This window comes from Xiphophorus couchianus, chromosome 24, assembly GCF_001444195.1.
Source record: "Xiphophorus couchianus chromosome 24, X_couchianus-1.0, whole genome shotgun sequence".
NCBI classification, from domain to species: Eukaryota; Metazoa; Chordata; class Actinopteri; order Cyprinodontiformes; family Poeciliidae; genus Xiphophorus; species Xiphophorus couchianus.
The window spans coordinates 9,488,481-9,507,846 of NC_040251.1; the positions used below are offsets into that span (position 1 = coordinate 9,488,481).

Here is a 19,366-nt window from a genome sequence, read left to right on the forward strand (position 1 = left end):
TTAATAAATATACAATCAGACATAAAACAGAGGTCAATTGATGTCAAAAAGCACCACCTGGTAAAGAGACATTTACCCAACTTTTAGTGATTATGTATGCAAATATTCAAGGTTGTATGTATTATTTTGTTACTGCATGGGCACAATTCCATTCAAAATTTAAAAAAACATTCAAATGTTATCTTGCTTAATCATTGTATCCTGGAATCAATTAAAAATGACATTTCTAACCTTGAATAAATACCAGAGTTATGTCTGTTCTGAGGAAACAGACTGATATGAAGATTCCTTAGCTGTTTTTTTTAGTGATTGTCAGGGTGTAGGCAAACCATATGTTTTTGTGTCAGTAAGGTTGTGGGAAATGTCCATATTTCAGCATTCCAGCCACCTTTGAAGTGGTAATGTGGAGCTTCAAAATGACGTCACGCCCAAACTGACCACGTTCCAGCTGTGGGTTGGAAAACTGGTGGGTTTTGCTCATTTCCACTGACCAGGCTGGCTATAATTATCATTGGTTTATGACACAGAGGCAAAATGTTGATTGATTAAATTTTGACTGTAGCATATGTGACTGATTTAATGAGACACAAACTAACTTTTTTTTTTAAATTATCTGTAATTTACAATGAATAAAGTTTACAAGTTAGGTTTCAGGATCAGTATTTTTGATACAGTCAGCTCTCTGAGGATTGATTCAACCATTTTGCTCCAGTTTATTTCTCCAAGAAGCTCAGAAATTCAGATTTCAAAGCTCCAACTTCACTAGTACTGCTGCATTTCAGAAATATATCTTAAAATAATCATTAGAATGAATACGAAGAGCACTTCAGTCCTCTTTTTCTCTAGTTTGCGCAAAAGTTTAGGTTTGTGTGTGTGTGTTTGATAGTAAATAGGGATGGGTGAGGGGCTGGGGGTGGCACTGTAAATCATAGGCTGGACTAAAAAAAGAACCCTATGGTTCCTTTGTCTTTTGATTCCCTGTGGGCAGTAGCCTCTTAAGAATTGAACTGCAGCCACCTGTGTGTCTGCAAAGCCTCTTTTACACAGGACACAGTCCTTTTCTTTGTCTTAACAACATAAAATATATATTTTTGCAAGATACAAGGTCTTGCAAATGTCACGTCTACTCTTAAGCCACTTTATTTAGCTTTACAGTGTATGCAGAAAACACTTCTTATCTACACTCCTTTCAGTCAGATAAAAATAGTTAAGCAACTGCAGCAGAAGTCAGCGGCTCCTTCGCACTAGAAATTCAATAAACATTTTAGGCAGCAACTCTTTGCTGTGCAGTGACCAAACCTGTATTACTTGCTTGCTCTTCACAAAACCCAGACCGGATCAATAAGTTTCTTTCTCTCTCTCATACTCAGCACTGTACTCGCACAGTTTAACACACACACACACACACACACACTCACACACGCCCACAAAAAAATGTGGTCCCAGAATCTTGTGACCGCTGATGCATTTCGAAGCAAAAAAAGGTAAGGGAGAAAAGAAAGACTTCAAACTTCAAGGCATACAAAGCCCAACATCCATATTGATTAAACAAATTTGCCACAAATCATTTTACAAATGCCCAGTGGGGGGCTATAGAGGCCAGTGGAAATACCCCATTCATGCTCTGTCCTCCCCCGCAGGGCTGAAGCCTCGACTCTTGGCTCGTTTAAGCGTGCTGACAACCTCTGATCCCCTGGCCATCTGCAGGGTGGGCCGGTCTGCACTCAGGGCCCTTTGTGCTTGAGACTTCAGATTTAAAGGGAAAACTGCAGGACAGAGCAAAGGAAAATCTTCCTCATTTACTCTTGGTTCCTCACCATTTGCAAGGCACACAAGTCACAGGGAGAAACTGGAAAACGGAAATTGTTCTGAGAGATTTTGTTTGGGTTGTGTCACTCTCTGCAGCCCACAGCAGCTGCCTGGTGTGTTCATGCAGTGACTCACACAAGTTTGGGTGAACTTCAGCTCCGCCTTCTCCCCCTCACCACGCTGCTCTTTATGAATGAAAGTGGGTGGAGGCAGCTATGCGGATCAGTATTTCTGAATGCGGGTGTGTGTGTGTGTGTGTGTGACGGGGTGTCCACGTGCTGAGCGGTTGCCTTGCGAGGGAAAGCAAACATGACGCTGACTTTGCACATGCACAACAACCAAGTTTAAGTTTCTGCTTCTATCAGCCTATTTCAACCTACCCTGCTTTTAATATTTTGTATTTGTTCTAAGCGCCTCTGTTCAGTTTCAAATGAACAGATATTTATCCACAGGTGTGCTGCATGTTGCTATTTAAAGTTACAATCCATTTTTCTGTAAAATTTGTCTCACATACGATATAATTTTCCATCTGCAGAAAATTGTTAGTTGTCCTATTGGTAATGCAACTTTCTTGTAAAATATGAAATCAATATGAAATCTACCCTACTAAAAACAAGCTTTAATAAGGATCTTATATTTTTAATGTAATATGAACATTACACAAGGTGTAAAGCAGCTGATTGGATTATTTTCATTTTTATTTATCTTAACTTTTTAATTGCCTTATGTTTGGTTTTTTTTGCTAAATTTATTCTTTTAGGTCTTTAAATGTAAATGTTTGAGAACATTTGTTGGATCTCAGAAAAAATTGTCAACAGAAAAAAAAACCGTGGCAGACTGGAATGAAACCTGACTATGTAAAGGCAGGGATTCTCACTTCGTATCTAAAGAATCCACGTTTGATAACTAGATAAGACATTGAACAAATAAAAATGAGCAAATTCCTCTTATTACATTTGCTTATAATGTCCAAGCAAATAATTTTGCAAATTTTACAGTGCAGTCGTTTCTGATCCTAATCTAAGATCATTTTTAACGGCTAGTGGTGTAATTCTATGCAAAATGTCAACTTAGCTTGGCAAAATTTCATGCCTGAACAAATAAATTGCTTCTCTTTCTATGGAAGAATAAACAAAATTAAAAAACTCAATGCAAATTGCAAAAAGACTCATCAAACAAACTGAGAAAAATGTTGCAGACACCCAAAGACAGAAGCAGGTGAAGGACAAGTTCCTCAATCTGAGTATATGACCGTATGAATTTAGTTTAATTTTCAACAAAAAACATAATATGATATGATTAAGATGTAAGATTTCAGCATTTTAGCTGAAAAATAACCCAAATATGTTGATATTACTTTAATGTTTTTGTAAAGGTCTAGAAATGTATCAGTCAGTTATCTTTAAATGCTTCATAAGAAATAAGGAAACATGTTATTAAGTAAAAAATCTTTTATGAGATAAATCAAATTTACCTACCAATAATTAAGGATATTTCTATTTGCTTTCTTCTTTTTATTATTAGTATTTTTTTTATTCTTTCTTGTTACATGAAATCATTTATTTATAAAGACTATGTAAAGTAGAAAATATAGATTCAAAAGGATTCAGTAAACATCTTACTCTGCTGAGGATCTTTACATGGAGACATGGAGCTAGGCTAATATTAGCTTGTTTTTTCTTTTTGAATAAAGTTGTTGATAATTCGGCTTATGATATAATTTTTTGTGGTTTTAGGTAATTAATGTTTAAACCCCTTATGTAAAGCTTGCTCTTTTCCTTCATAAATGAAGCGTTTTGCTTTGAATATTGTATATAATAATAACTTGTGTTATAGAAGTGGACTGCGTTGTGTGGGTTTTCTCCAACATGGCTATCATTGGGTGACCATCCAATGGAGATAAGGTGCGGACTGGTTTCAGACTGACTTACAGTCCGCTCCGGATCAGAGATCAAACTCTGAGAATTCCTGCAGAATCTATGTTGTAATCTGTAAAATGAATCTCATTTCCTATATGATTTACCACCAACAACTGTTTTCCTATTCCTATTCATGTGCCTCTTGTGATGTCATTAACCCAAAGAACCAACAAAGCAGAATTTGCTTTCTTTCACAAGTACAAATAAAAAGACACAATTATTTATAAATTATGCAATTAAAATCAGTACTTTATATTCTTTTGATTCCTCTTAAAAATACACATAAATTTGTGATAAGAAAAAACAGGGCACTGGATAGCATCTTTAAGTTGAAGGGGAAAACAGTCCTTATCTTCCAAACTTAATCAGTCATATTTTAGTCTCATCAAATAATCGCCAATGAAATTGTTCCCAAATTATTAAAGATAAAATCTATTAACCCCAAACACATCCTAGGCCCCTTTTATTTTAACTGCTTCCTGTTACTTTAGATCTTCCTCAACTTCTGAGTACAATCAGGAGAAGGAATCGCCACCTTAAAAACAACCCCACCAGTGACAGCTCGTGTTACCCAAGTTACGAAGGATTAGATGTTGCTTCAAAAGCTACAAATCCTCAGAAATAATTGATCACTGTTTTTTTTTTGGCTTTGGGGACAGTTCTCGATGGTTATACCATTTTACATGCTTGCATATAATTTATCTGGTGCCACAGTCACTTTAAACTTTAGTGCATCTCCTTTCCACTCATGCAGAACGTCCGCCTGGAAATTATTTTGCTCCTGTTTATGCGGAAGTCGCATGATGAGTGGGCTCACAGGGAGCAGCTGAGCTGAGGAGAACAACAAAACAAGTAATGCTTCCAACAGCTGTGTTACTCTTCGTGTTAGTATGGGACAAAAACTGCTGACTGGGGTAAAACACAAGCTCACAAGTTTAGCTCTTAAGAGTTATGTGATTTTTGTTTGTTAATTCATGCAGAAACACACACAGGTCTGCATCAAGCATTCTTTTATTGGTTCTTTCTGTCTTGTAAGTGTCTGTAGAGAGGCCTTAAAAGTTTCTGCAGAAACAATTCAACAACACCCATCACTCATAAATATGTCACCTGACTGATGTGAGCCCAGCAAGTTATAGCGACCCTGGGACACACAACTCTTCTCTTTCCCAAACACGAACATTTCCACTGATTTGTGTCCAATCCGTGATCTCAATCAACCATCAGGCCAGGTACAGTTTGGCGCTTCGGCGTCTATTCACTCAATGGTTGTACATTACCGTAAAAGAGAGAGCTGTTCTTAAGACAGAAGAGCAGCGGTAGATCGTCCATTTCATTTGGCTGTCGAGTTACGCACAACTGCTTTTGAGTTGCCGAGACATAAAATCAATATCGTTCTTTTTTTCTTGTTTGCTGATGCTGGTGGAGGATGGAGGACTGAGTCAATAGAAAGCTGCTGATAATGTAGAGACAACAAGAATTTTTATTTTGGCCAAACAGCTGAGTCAAAGCACTCTGGGAAAAATCCAATCAGATCACATCGTAAGTTTTACGCTTCGATGTCAAATCTGACATTATTTATAAGAAATAATATTAGAATTTGACACAAATTAGTAATTTTTTTGGTTTATTTATTTTTAATGGACTCCCTTCTGTACATCTATTCTTTTTCCATCCACCCATAGTCGGAAGTTGGAGAGGCTGGGTCCGGCACACAATGAGATAAATATACTGCTCTGTTCTTGCCTGCAGATTTTTCTCATAAAAAAAACCCTTTGATAGTTCAGCCATCTGGCTGGAGCCCAAAAAAAGTCCTCATAAAAGAGGCCCAAATAAGGTCAGGGGTCACTCCCTCCCTAGGTCAGGGGCCCTGAAAGGTTGTTATAGTGGACTTTACTAAAGTTGTCAGCTCAGATCTCTTTGACAAATTAAAGCACATTCTTCTGGCTTAACAAGTATTCCCTTACAGTCAAACTTCCTCCAAATGATACGCTGCACAGAAAGAGGAAACGCTGAGTATACATAATATCAGCACTTTGAATGTGGCGTACGTTGGAAGATATATGAGATTATCTTTTGATTGTCAAACAATATTGTTATCCTTCTTTGGGTAGGTCTGCAGCAGCTTTCCCTGTCAGTTTAAAACCATTTTCCATATGTGGCTAAGTAAACACTCTTTACTCAACACATAGTACATTAAAGGTGCAATGACACCCTGTCATTAACCCTGACCTGTCTGCGTCTCCGTCCAAATGTCCAGAGGATGAAAGGCTCGGCCTGGACTTATCTCACAGAAGCATTCAGCTGACAGCCGTCTGCATGACAGCGCAGAGAATCTGCCTGCTAACACGACACAGATCCACACAGTTTGAGATGATAAATCTGGGACTGGCTTTGACATGTAGACTTAAAAAAATACTGGTTCAGGAGATTAGTGAAGAATATTTGTTGGAGTCATTTACGTACATCAAATAACAGACACACAGTAACTGCTCATCAGCTGAGATACATGGCTTACTGTTTATGCCAGCACAGAGCAAACAACACTCTGTTAGCCATCTTAAAAATATCAGGGGAGATTGAAAAAAATAGCTGATAACTATACTGCTAAGAGAGATAGCTAAGTAAAAAAAAGTTAAATTCAGACACTGGGAGTAAGAGAATATATACAACATTTGTTTTGGTACAGTAAACAGGAGGCTAATGCTAACTGTCTCAGGATGCTAAGCTAACTACATCAGCTGAGGCATGCAGATGCTTTTAGAGAAGAGCAAGCACTGAACATTAGCTGTTAGCTTAACGGTTGCTATCAAGGAGGAGTCTTTGAGACCTCTTTCTTAAATTTTTGAAGATAGTTAAACTTAAGTAAAGCATTTACTTACTTTTTGGTAGCACTCTCATTTATTCTCTTCCATCCTTTATTTAAAGTAATGCTGTAAAACTACGTTCTGCAAACACTGAAGCATGGCAGAAGTCTGAGTTTGGGATCTGGACAGACCTGTCTGGAATCCTGACCTACACTCAACAACAGACAAATAATATCCCAAAAGCATGACTCTCTTTCAAGAGATAGGAAAAGAAATTGAAAAATTATTAAGGATTAAAGTCTTTACTAGCTAAGATATGAACACGCTGCAGGCACGAAAGCAGGGACTGATCTTTTTGTAACATAATATTGACGTTGATAAGGTGAACCATGAAATATTTTGGGGCTTTCACCGCAGCCAAAAAAGTTATTATGACAACTGAAAGCAGACTTGAGAGTTATTATTGTAAACTGATAATAAAAGGCGCCCTATAAAAAGAAAAAACACTAGAGATTTATTTGTCTTCCAGAGTTGGTGGAGGGGAAAGAGAACATGCATCTATCTTTACACAGATTTGAGAATGTGTTTGGTTTCACCACCCGAGCGCTCTCAATCCCATCTTAAAAAGTTAAACAAATGACCATGACAGCTCCTATGAGTGTGGGAAAACCTTATCCACCACACAGATACTCGGCTGGAGATTTGTCTTATGCTCATTGTGTCCCCATTTAAAAGACGTGTCAAAGCTCTCGCTGCATGCTCCAGTCACTTCCTAAAAAAGGTGTTGCTGGATGGTACGTGGTGGCAGTGTCCAGTTTCAGAGGAAATGGTGAAAGAATCAGTAGTAGGGGAGGGGGATAAGCTCCATTTAATGCCACTTTTAAAAGAAACAAGGCTTACATCGCTCCCAGGAGCTATCATCACTGCACAATCTTCAGATGGGGTTTGGAATAGTCAAAGGAAATGTACAGGAGTGAGTTGTTCCCTCATAACCAGTCGCGCATCATCCACATGCTGGCTGTGTAAAAAAACAAAAAACAAGAAGCAGATATGAGCAGCCAGCCTCCTTTTTTTATTTACAGAGATTTGAAGATAAAAGGTAACAAATTGCGGGTTTGGACTCCTCAAATTACATTCAGATGAGAATACTAAGACTCCTGCATTTCTTACAATCAGGCTAACTATGAAAGGTGAAAATAAACAAACAGTGTTTTTCTCACAGAACTTTTGCCTGAGGGAGCCACCACCAATAGGGGCTTCATCACAGCATGCTGTTATTAATCTTACTTAATTGTAGGCTATTCTGTTCAAATGTCTGCAGCTGTATTTTTCATCATTAAGCGTCTGTTTATAGTGGCAGGAAACTGCCCTAAAAAGTAAGTGATAGATATTCTTGTTCTCAGACTGAGAAAACAGGATTAAGTGTCTTTTTGAACTTTGATTGGCTCTTTTTTTCTGTTTATTTGTGGACTGAAAATGGAAGAAACTATGAATTTAGCTCAAGAAACACGAGGAGTTCATAAAGCCCTATTTGGGTTTTGGATCTGTGCTCTATTTTCCAGAAAATACATGTAGCATTAGCCTGACTTATGAACTTCATCAACTCTTTATTTTCAGAGAAATACAGTGCCTTGAAAAACATTCATACCCCTTGAAAAAAGCTCAGTTTCAGTTAGAGTGAATGGACAGTAAGTCTTTGACTAGGTCATTCTCACACGTAAATAAGTTCTCATGTCTCACATCTTGTGTAAAGCCTGCAGCAGTTTTAATCTTCTAGTCATCTGCTTTCGTGAAGAAAAGCATTCCTCAAGCATAATGCTGCCACCGCCATGTTTTGTAGAACTTTGCAGCTCCTCCAAAGACACATCAAGTCTTCTGGCTACTTCTCTGATCTTTGCTCATCATGCTTCTCCGTGCTATTTCTATTTTCAGTTGTGGATTACACAATGCTCTATGAGATGTCCAAAGCGTGGGATGTTATGCTATAAGCTAATCTGGTTTTAACCGTCTCCACACTGGTGTTCATGATGCTGTGTTGACTGATGTTCTCTAAAACAACCTCTGAGTCTGGCCTCCAGGGTGAGATGAAATTACACACAGGTATGCTCCATTTCATAACCAGGTGATCTGGTATCACGTGATTTTATTTTAAGGTATTAGAGAAAAGGGGGACGGAACATAATTCAGATTTTTATTAGTAAATTAAATGTGAAAACCATCACATTAACAATAACATGATAATATAAGATAATTTGTCTCCTTTGGGAGAAATTTGTCAAGGCTGCAGAACAACAAAGACAGAACAATAGTTCAAACAAATTCAATAACAATAAAACTACCACAAGTAATTAAATAAACAAAACACAATAATGTTCCACTTTGGGTTGGTGTGTCACATAAAATAACATTAAATCTGTTGAAACAAAGTATTAAAAGTCTTACATACTGCATATGCTTCCTTTCCTTCTTTTGTTTACTTTTATAGTCACTCTTTGACTTAAGTTAAAAAAAAAAATTTATACTCCCTGCAGCTGTTAATGACTGCTCTATCTTGCATAACAAACATGTTCAAATCAGTTTATTTTCTAGATGATTTAACTCTAACATGAACATCTCCTTGGATTAGACAAATTTTGACTTTTTTTTAAGATATATTATTACATACAGCAATAGAGCTTACACTACATTAGGAAACACCTGTTTGGGTATTTTTCTGATGTACAGAACTTGTTTTTCTTTTGTAATCAAAGGGAAGATTATTCTAATGCCTCATAGCCCAGATCGCATTCCTGTGACGCTGAAAAGGAATGAACCATGGTGGAATAATTGCTCTTACTCTTCCCTGACCACTTAGTTAAAAAGGGATTCAGATGGTTGGGATCTCTTCCTCTCTCTCCTCTACCCCTCCTCCCAGGGGACGAAGAGAGGAGAGGAGCAGAGCATGGGGGGATGGGTGTTTGACTTGGGAGAGCAGAATTTGGAAGGGGGTGTGAGTATTTACATAAATAGCCAATGCAAGTTTTCCCTACTTCCCCCCACTCTGTAAATTCGGTTGTGCTATCCAATAATCATTTGCTCTCCTCATTAAACAAATTGAGCCACAAATATTCTGACCGTCCAAAGTGAGTCAGACAACAGAACTGGATTCTAGCTGTATTTTAGAGATCACATGATTCCCCGGGATCTCAGATCAAGTCAGGGGTTTGACGCTTTTGCCACCAGGGCTGTGTGGTGGGACAGGAGTTACATATACTTGTTAACACACACTCGAACACGCCTACGTTAATTTTTTTTAGACAGCAGGCCAAACAGGTTTTAAGGTTTTGTGAAAATTCTCTGCAAGTGACATTTGAGGAAAATTTGTCTCGGGGGGGGGGGCTTTGTGTTTTATAACCTTTTTGGCAGCTTATATGTCAAAACTATTCATTTCCACTAACAGCCAAAGTAAACCACCAACATTTTATGTGATATTATTCCTGGCAAAATTTAGATTTAATACTATCGCTTCATTTATGTAATAAATTAATTTCTAAAGATGTTGGTTTAAGTTGTAAGATAAACCAAAACTTTGTATTTGTAATAGATTTATTGAAGAATAATCAATGTTATGCCAAAACTTTTGAAACATGCTTAACGAGAGGAAGAGAAAAACATTCATGAATAGCTCACATTCAGCAGAGGACTTTATTATATCTGTGTTTGCACAATAAAATATGATTTTATCATTTTTACAAGAACCACCATGTTCTTTTGTAGTAGATAGTGTGAATAGTAAACATTTGTCACTGTTGTGCATCAGCTGCCTTTGTACGCAAATTAATTCCCATGTATTAATCTTACAATGAACATATGAAATGAATTCAGCCTTTAATCTAAATATATCTTATTACAGCAAAAACATAGAGAAATAATTGTTTTAAGTAAATTTAGTGATGGCACAATTATCAGCATGTCTAATGTTATTAGTTTTTACTGCCTCCATTTTTCATGTTCACATAATTAGAGGATAATCATGTGATCAATTAACATGGTTGATTTTGTTTCTGCCAAATTATCTTTGTTGATTTGTCATTAAAAACCCCAATGACGGCCGATTTTCAATTAACTTTTTTATTTCAAATGTCCAGATATTTAGAATAGGACATTTGCCATAAATTCTTGTCAGGTTACAATAAAAAAAGGTCCACACCTGGGAATATCACATAGCTCCACAAACAGGGTGGTATGTGCAGCAGATGGTGTTTATTTACTGTTATGGAAACTTAGTGACTCCATTTTTTTAAAATAAGGTATTTTTTACATTTATTTTGAAGAGATAATCAAGATTATACTACTGAAATAAATGTTGTATTTATCTTAAGGCTTTTTACACTTATTTGCCAGAGAGAAAAACACATTTATCTGTAATTGGATATCAGGGGTTAGCATGTTTTCCAATAGGAGTCTGAGTTTTTTCAACAGTTCACTGCCAACTGTGATTTCTCCCAACTTTAATCAATGATGTCACAGATCTGTGACATCCTAAGCCCGTCATTTAAATGGTGTTGGAGGAGATGAAAAATATGGCTCCCACTTTTGGACAAGTGGGAAAATCTGCCAAATAAGCAGCTCTAACACATCATGAATGGTTTTCACCACTGCTACAGAATTAGTGTAATTGTCACAGTAATTATCCACTAATGGCATTACTTAATCTGTCACTATGCTATGTAGACGCTTCACTCGTCTCAGGATCCTGGATGCTTAAAGCTAAAAGTGAAGCTTCCACTATTCCTTCCTGTCTGATGAATTTGGCTAACAGAACATTGGAATTGAATTGCTAAATGATCCTCAAATAGAAAAATAAAAAAATAAAATAGGACAGTGACAGCAAAGAAAAGTAACATACCCAGCCGTTGTGTAGCAGAACACTATGTACAGCAGAGAAATAAAGCAACATACGCACACACATGCTTTAAGGGCATTACATAATTTCATGCTACACAAAATGTCCTTTATTTCCTCATCTTTAGACCCCGGGATCCACGGCAACATAACAACTTAGGAAACAGTATCACAGCAGAATCAGGAAACATAAGAAAAACTCTTATTTCAGCAGTGCAATAAAATCAATATGTATAAATATATAATAATATATAGAATAAATTTGATTATGTCTGTCAGAAGTTTTGAATTCTGTTTAAGGGACATTCGAGCTGATTTAGCATTTTTAGAAAACTTTCCAACTACTTTGGAAGTAGAGTAATTAATTCCCAAAACCGACTTCCTGAAACTGATGATTGTCTAACTCCAACAATCATCAGTTAGACAAACTGATGATTGTCTAACTCCAACACACTGTGACGTAAACCCCTGAATTTATCACATATCTGTTACTTTAACCAGTTTTATTCTTCGAACGTATCTGTCATCTTCATGCCTGTGCTATCATGCCCATGTGAGCCTGTCAATCCTACTGGGTCAGTCTAATGTTTGTCGTCCCCAGCCCCCATCTGTGAGGCTAATTAAAACAATTTCAAGGACAAAGCAGGGGAGTCCATTGTATCAAACAACCAGCAGTGCAACGGATATGGTGTCACAGGGGCGCAGTTGTCAAGGATTAGCGCCATTCTGCCGGCGCAGATGGATTTATCGGCCTCCCATCACCAGTGATGTCACCAATAAAACAACACGTCCATCAGAGCATGTGTGAGCCGGCCACAGAGAAAAGGGTCAGTTTCTGATTTACCTGTTGCTCGGCACATTGCTGACAGAACCTGTTGTTCAAGACGTACATAATGCATAGTTTTCTGCAAACGAGTTTTGTCAGACATGATGTCAGTTTTCAGTCAAAAGGGATGATTTGCACTACAGTTCCAGTGGAATATTACAAAGGAAGAGGAGGGGAAAAAACAGGGATCACATGATCACCCTGAGAATCAAGCAAGACAGAAACTGTGATCGAATGTATTTTTACCCGATCTTTTACACACACAGTCTCGTGACTGTTCTTATATGTGGAAGGAGGGGGGGGGCATTTCAACAACTCGCATTCCTTTGCCGTGCAGAGTCCACCCCCTCTTTCTGAAACACAGAGATCTGATGGTGACAAATCTTGAAACCAGCTTCCTCTTCTTCCTTTCAACTCGACTAATGGCCCAGGGAGCTGGACTCTGCCTGTCCTGACTCACATCCTCTGAGCCATAATATTTATGTGGTCCATTCAGGAGCTGTCCTCATTAGACTGCTGCTAATAAAAACACCACAGGCACCGGTTCATCTCATCATATTCAGACAAATCATCTAAATCATAACCTGGGATATTAGAGAAAAAGATTCAGAAAACTTTTATTTATGATGGAAATCATTGCAACTTTTGCAGGTGCTCGTCTGAACTGAGCTTTCAGATACGGTGACATGGAAAAGATTTTCACCCCTTAAACTTAATTAGATTTTTATCCCATTACAGGCACAAACTTCAGTGCATTTATTGGGATTTCATGAGATCATGAGACATGATTTTTTTTTTTTCACAAACAAGGTGTTCAACCTCTCTGACTGAAACTATTGTTGCTGCATAAACAGCTGCATACTCCTCCTGCGTTAAACATCAGAAGACTAAAACTTTAGTCAAATTTGACAAAATATTTTAATTAAGGTCAAACTGAATAAGTCTCTAAAGTTAAAACAGGTCCAGTACTTTGTAGGTTTGTATAATGTTTCATAACCTTGTGTAATATTTTAAGTTCTCCATAACTTGATCCCTGACCTGTTAAGAACGGCTTCATTTATTCTGAGATTAATTCAATTTGTTGCAAAAGGGGGATGAATATCATTATATGCATCACTTTCTGGGAATTTATTTGTACAAAGTGAATAACCCATGTATCATTTCTCTTTTATTTAACAATGGAGAACTATCGCGCAGATAAAACCCTAATAAAACTAATTTGTTGTTGCAACACAACAAAATAAGACAGGAATGCTTTTCAAGGTGCTGTAAATCTGGGTGGGAATCCCACAAATGGAGGTGTTGACACTGAAGGTTTCATCCACGCTTTCAAGGCATTGTTCTTATCATCATGTCCAGGCCATACTTATCTCAGAGGGGACTGTATGTGAGCAGAAACAATAGGCCTGATTGAGTGCATTCCCTTAAAGGTGTTAGGTTACATGAGCCTGGTGCATTTAATAGAGGATATCTGTCTACAGGGGACTTTGCCATGTGATCTTTATCTGTCGGCTTGTGAGAAACGGTGCATCATTCGTAGAATCATTTGTTTTGTTTCGATTGTTGTGTTGCAGGTTGACACCAAAACAGATTTTGAAATACATTTTACTGTCAAGAAAGCGTAAACTTCATAATTTAAGACAGGTGAAGGGTCCAGTCTAGTTTCATGAAGGCCTTCTTCTTTATCTTTTATTTTTATCTTCCTCTTTCTCTTTTACCTTTTTACCTCACCTCTCTTCCTATTTTTTTTAAATATTTTTCCTTCTCTTTTCTGTCTCTGTGTCCTATGCATTTGAAATAAGCCCAGCTATTTCAGGGGAAATGATGCTATATATATACACTGCTCAAAAAAATAAAGGGAACACTTAAACAGGTGTTTAACACTTAAAGTGTTCCCTTTATTTTTTTTAGCAGTATATATTACATAATATATGGATATTTTATGCATTTATATAGCAAGTGGAGCATTAGAGTGAAAGTCGTAATGCTCCACTTGTGAAGAAAATCTGCTTGACGTCTCCTTGGCGGTCCAAAAAAACTTTTCAGGTAAGCAAAATAAAGCTATTTTATTGTAAATTTTCTGACCTTCTTCACAACAAATTAACACAAAACAGTTTTTTTAAAATAAACCAAGTGGTCACATTTATAGGATGTTAACATTTATAAAATGTATAAAAGTTTTTCTCAATTTATGATTTTTTAAAATAGATCTCATTCATAAGTGACTGTACATCCATCCATAGGCTTACATCCCCCCTGCTTGATTTTTTTTGTAAAAGGAGACACAATAATGCAATTATCCTAACAAAGGAAATGGTAATCCATGAGCCAGTATGAGTGCATGGGTGGGATGCATCTGAAATGACCCGAGAATGAGTGTGAGAATGCTTCTGAGGTATTTTCACACCAATAAGCTCCAGGAGAGCGCGGCTAAAAACAGCCACTTATCATCTCTGGTGAGTGCAACTGAAAAAACAAAACACGTTGCATTCAAAGACATGCATTTCCCCCAAGCGCGCTTCCTGTGCTGAGGTCACACAGTTAACATGAAGAGGTAATACATTAACTGGAAAAAAAAAAAAAAAAAGAAAATTGCAAACTGGTCATTCAACTTGCTGCCCTTGCAGATATCAGTGACAGTATGACACCAATATCAGACCACCAGCAGATTCATAGCTGGGGGTGCATTCACATATGCTAATAAAGCAGATGTCCACAGTCCTCGACGCATTCCAGGCAGCCTGTAAAAACAAAGCGTCTTTCTTCCCCCCAAGGAGCAGTGGCCCATCTCTGACTGTCTCCAACAGTCACAAAGCTTCATAGAAACATTTTAGTGTTATAACCGGATGATCCCTGCACCTCCCGCCCCTCTGCCTCTTCCTCCTCCCTGCCACTGCCTCTAAAACAACCATGGCAATTTGATCTCTCATTTTCGGAGCACTCGGCATTGTTTGGCCAAGGTGTGGGTCGTCCGTCTGTAAAACTTTCCATGACACTGGAAGTTTCGGGATACGACTCTGTCCAGTGTGCCCGACTCCCACTGAAAATCATCAGCCATTGTTGTCTCTGCGCAGGCATTTATGATGTCACTGCAAACATAAGCTTTGTCCTCAGATGAAGGATCAACCAGGGTTCATGCCCTTATGGGGTCAAACAAACAGCAAATATGGACAGGCTATGACTTGGATCATGAGGCTGAGTGGACATTATGGTGGCAGGAAGGGAGCCTACTTTAAAGAAAACTCAAGAGGGATGAAGGCCCCGTTTTTTTTTCTTTTCTTTTAGTCATACCGTGTTTTATTAATTATGCTCAACGTCATTCTAAAGATTTAAGCTTATCTTTTGTCTCTGAACCCCATTCTGCTCCATTCTCGAGAAAACACGACTTCGTATCAAAATGAAAACAAGAGCCTTTCCTGTGACAAAACAAAGACTGATAGCCTTGTTGAAGTGAATCATCAACAATAATAAAAATCCTATATGGGCAAAAAAAATAAATAAATAAAAACTGCTGGAGGAAACTCTTGGAAAGCTAGAAGAAAAAGTTCAAAAGTCCACAAAAGGAAGCAAAAAGAGGAAGAAAATTTTAAGCAACCAAAGAAAAAAAACCCATCAATCATTACAAACCCCACATTCCTCAAAGTGCTTTCAGACAGCTTCAAATCCTCTTTATCTCCTCAACAAGAATTAATGTGGCAGCAGTATCTCTGTGCATTAAAGCACTTTGGAAGAAGCAAGGTAAACACAGACTTAAGAATGCACGCATGCATGCATGTGTGTGCACGCGCTCCCCCATACACACCTGCTGAACAATGGCTTGTATGTGTAAAGATCAGATTTCCATCATGTTTGTTTTTTTAGGATAAGGCATGTACGAACAAAGAAAACAGTTTGCTTGCTTGTAGCCATCTGTCGAAACTTGTGGAATCTGCAAAATTGTGCACAGCTCAGAGCGCTTGTGAAGCCACTTTAATTTAGACACAGAAGTTAGGTTTAGCATTGACTGATTTATAATGTGAAGTAAAAAGAAACTCCTGTCTTGATCAATTTTAGAATCAATTTCAATATTTGTCACATGTATCATACATATTTGTAATATTTGGTCAGATAAAACATTTCCAAAGACCCTTGGAAATGTGTTAAAATGTATGGAAAATTGGATTCCTTAAATATCAGTACTTGAAAAATAAATATTGAGTGAACCTGGAGTCTCGATTATCTAAGTTTAGCACAAAACATATGAAGTAAATCTAAAAATCATTAAAAATTTGATTATTTCCCTTTAAATGTCTTCCCTGTTGTAACAGCTGCTTGCATGTTACAAGCAGGGCTGAGTGTGTGGGTTGTACCCATTACTACTTGCCAAATCTTCTCTGCCAATTCCAAAGTTTTTCTGGTGGAGGCAGTGTGATGATGCGGGCGGTGGCTCCATCCCAGGAGAAACAAAAGTTGTTGTTACTGGGAGGAAAGTTCAGTGCAAATAGATATCAAAATGGGATTCTGATACCAATTTAACAACTCTACGTTTATGGACAGAGAGCCGTTTATCAGAGACTTCCTCTAGAGTTGGAAAAGGAGGAACTGGTATGCCTGCAGCCGTGACTTTAACCCCTCAGAAAACTTCTGGCTGCAGACGTCGCCTCTAAAGAAATCACAAAGTAATATCAGGTTTTATGAATCCAGACCCACAATAAGAGCCTTTATCTCTAAACGAAGAAAACATAGAGCAGTGGTGAACCTTCTCAGAATTGACCAAGAGAATTAATCCAAAAGTTTATCAGCAATTTATCCAGAAGGTTACAAAGGAATCAAAAACACTGTAGGCTTTTTATAATTTAACAATAAGAAAGAGACCAAGGGCCAAACCATTGCTGACCAAATAGAACAAAATAGACCATCAACATTCACCATCAAAACATCTTGATGATGCCAATCTTTCTTCAGACGTTTGGGAAGAAACTTCCCAAAGACATTTGAAAAAATCTTTGAGAAAAGATTCACAAATGTGTTTCTTTTTAAAGGTGCCTGTCACATTACATTTACTACATATAACCTTTTAAGGCCCACAGTGGTATTATTACATCAGAATTTCAAACAATGTTGACTTTTTTTTTTTAGTCAAACTTAGACATTGAAATTTATTTAGTCTTGGAATCCTTTAGGATAGAACATTCGCATAAACATTTCCCTCACATGATCACAAACCAACACAACTAGAAAAACCTCTGCTGAGTACCAAATGTATTGAGAAGAAAACTCGTGAAATGTCTTTTCAAATTTATGGGGTGTCCATTACAATCTCTAGAATATTTGTCCATACACTGTGCCATTTTTATGCAAAATCATTTTATATTATATTTAATATTACATTTCCATAAAACCTTTCAAAAACCAAAGAAATGTGAAAGCATATTTTCATCTCCAAAGTTACAAAACCTACTACAAGGTTGAACGTGTTTTTTTTTCCTAGTCCTTCTGTGTTTGGGTTTTCTGCGGTTTAAAAAAACACAACTTCATACTGACAGTGAAGCATGGTGGTGGTAGTATGATGGCCTGGGCTACTTTCCTGCCTCAGTACTAAAGGAACAATGGAAAATACGTGACCATCACTTTGTGACCTTAAGTACATTTTGGCTATCTAAAACACCATCATAAATAATAACTAAGTAACAAGTTTTTCCTCAAGTTTCCTGAAAAATTTTACATTTTTAGATTTCACTTTTAATCTTCTTTATCTGAATTATGTTTTGGTTTTAAATCATGTCAGTTCTCTTTTTAGTGGCTGGGTCAATAAGAAAAAAGCCAAACCATGCAAAAAATGACAGGCCTGCTCTGCAAACTGTGAGAATGCGTTCGGAGGACACACAAAGCAATATGCTGACGTGTGGGAACGATCAAAAGCCGTCACAAAACTGAGCATGAAAAGAAGAAAAAAAAAAACAACCACTCATCACTACAGAGCCAAAGGTGATGGCCTAAGACTCACACTTAGCAGGAGTTCCCAACATAACTTGCATCCTACTAAATATGGAATAAGTGAAAACAATTGAGCAATTGTTCTCCCTTCAATACACGGCACCGTGTGCACGGCCAAAACCATGCAAACACGCATTTGTTTAGAGTTGGTGGCACAGAAACAAGACAAGGAAAACAATGGCCAAAAAGTCTTTGTTACCGAATCACAAAAGCTGATAGCTGCTTATTTGCATTCAGAGGATCACACTCGCTGCTAAACTGTGAAACCCACATTGTCATAAAGGGAATAAAGGCTGTTATTATACGAGCTGTGGCTTCAGTTACTGTAGCATTCCTCCATCCAGCACAGACGTCCTGCGTATTTTTCTGCTCCCTGAAAGATGACCTTTTAATATTTAAGAAAACAGCAGTGAATTACTTCCTGACATCTAACATCTAATTAGAGACATAAAAACAGACATGGAAGAATTTCACGAGAGGCCTTTTTAGTTTGTATCATTTTTAAAAAATTAAAAACAATGAAAACTTTAAAATCCATGTCCACTGAAGGTAAAATAAAGAGGTGGGCAGATCAATGCAAAATATCAATAATATCAATACCAAGCATCAGATTAAAATTAGCATGCTGAGATTGATCATTTAGTTTGAGATTCCATCTAGAAATGTTATTCTATTTTTGTGTTGAACTTTGTAACTACCTGTTCTTGTTTGCTCTTAAATTATAATATTTTGCACTTTATTTTGTAAAAATGCACATAAATCATGTTAATATGTTCTTAAAGTATTTTGTAGAATGCTGTTCCAGGTTTGAACAAAATAATTCAAAGTAAAAACCACAAGAACACCAAAAGGTCAAACTTAAATAAGAAGCATTGGTATCGGCGATACAGGTCTTGTATTTACTTGGTATAGATAGATAGATAGATAGATAAATCTGTATTGTCATTGTCACAAGAACAACGAAATTTAAAAAGTGCAGATCAATACAAAAATAAAACATGCAGTGCCACACACCTTCAGTAAAATGTTCACATATGTAGCTCAAACTATTTACAGAAAGGTCCCCAGTTGTCAGAATTTCCCAGTCTCTTGAACTTTTTCACATCTTAAATACATATTTCGATGATCAAAGAACAAAAACATGTAAG

General features: G+C 37.2%; 1 long non-coding RNA gene across 1 annotated transcript in view; it reads left to right on the plus strand.

Annotated features, from left to right (window-relative positions):
• Positions 1-19,366, plus strand: part of LOC114140999 (uncharacterized) — a 23,503-nt gene continuing 4,137 nt past the window's right edge. Inside the window, exon 1 of the long non-coding RNA XR_003594742.1 lies at positions 1-2,068. This is a non-coding gene — a long non-coding RNA (uncharacterized LOC114140999). The remainder of the gene's footprint in view (positions 2,069-19,366) is intronic.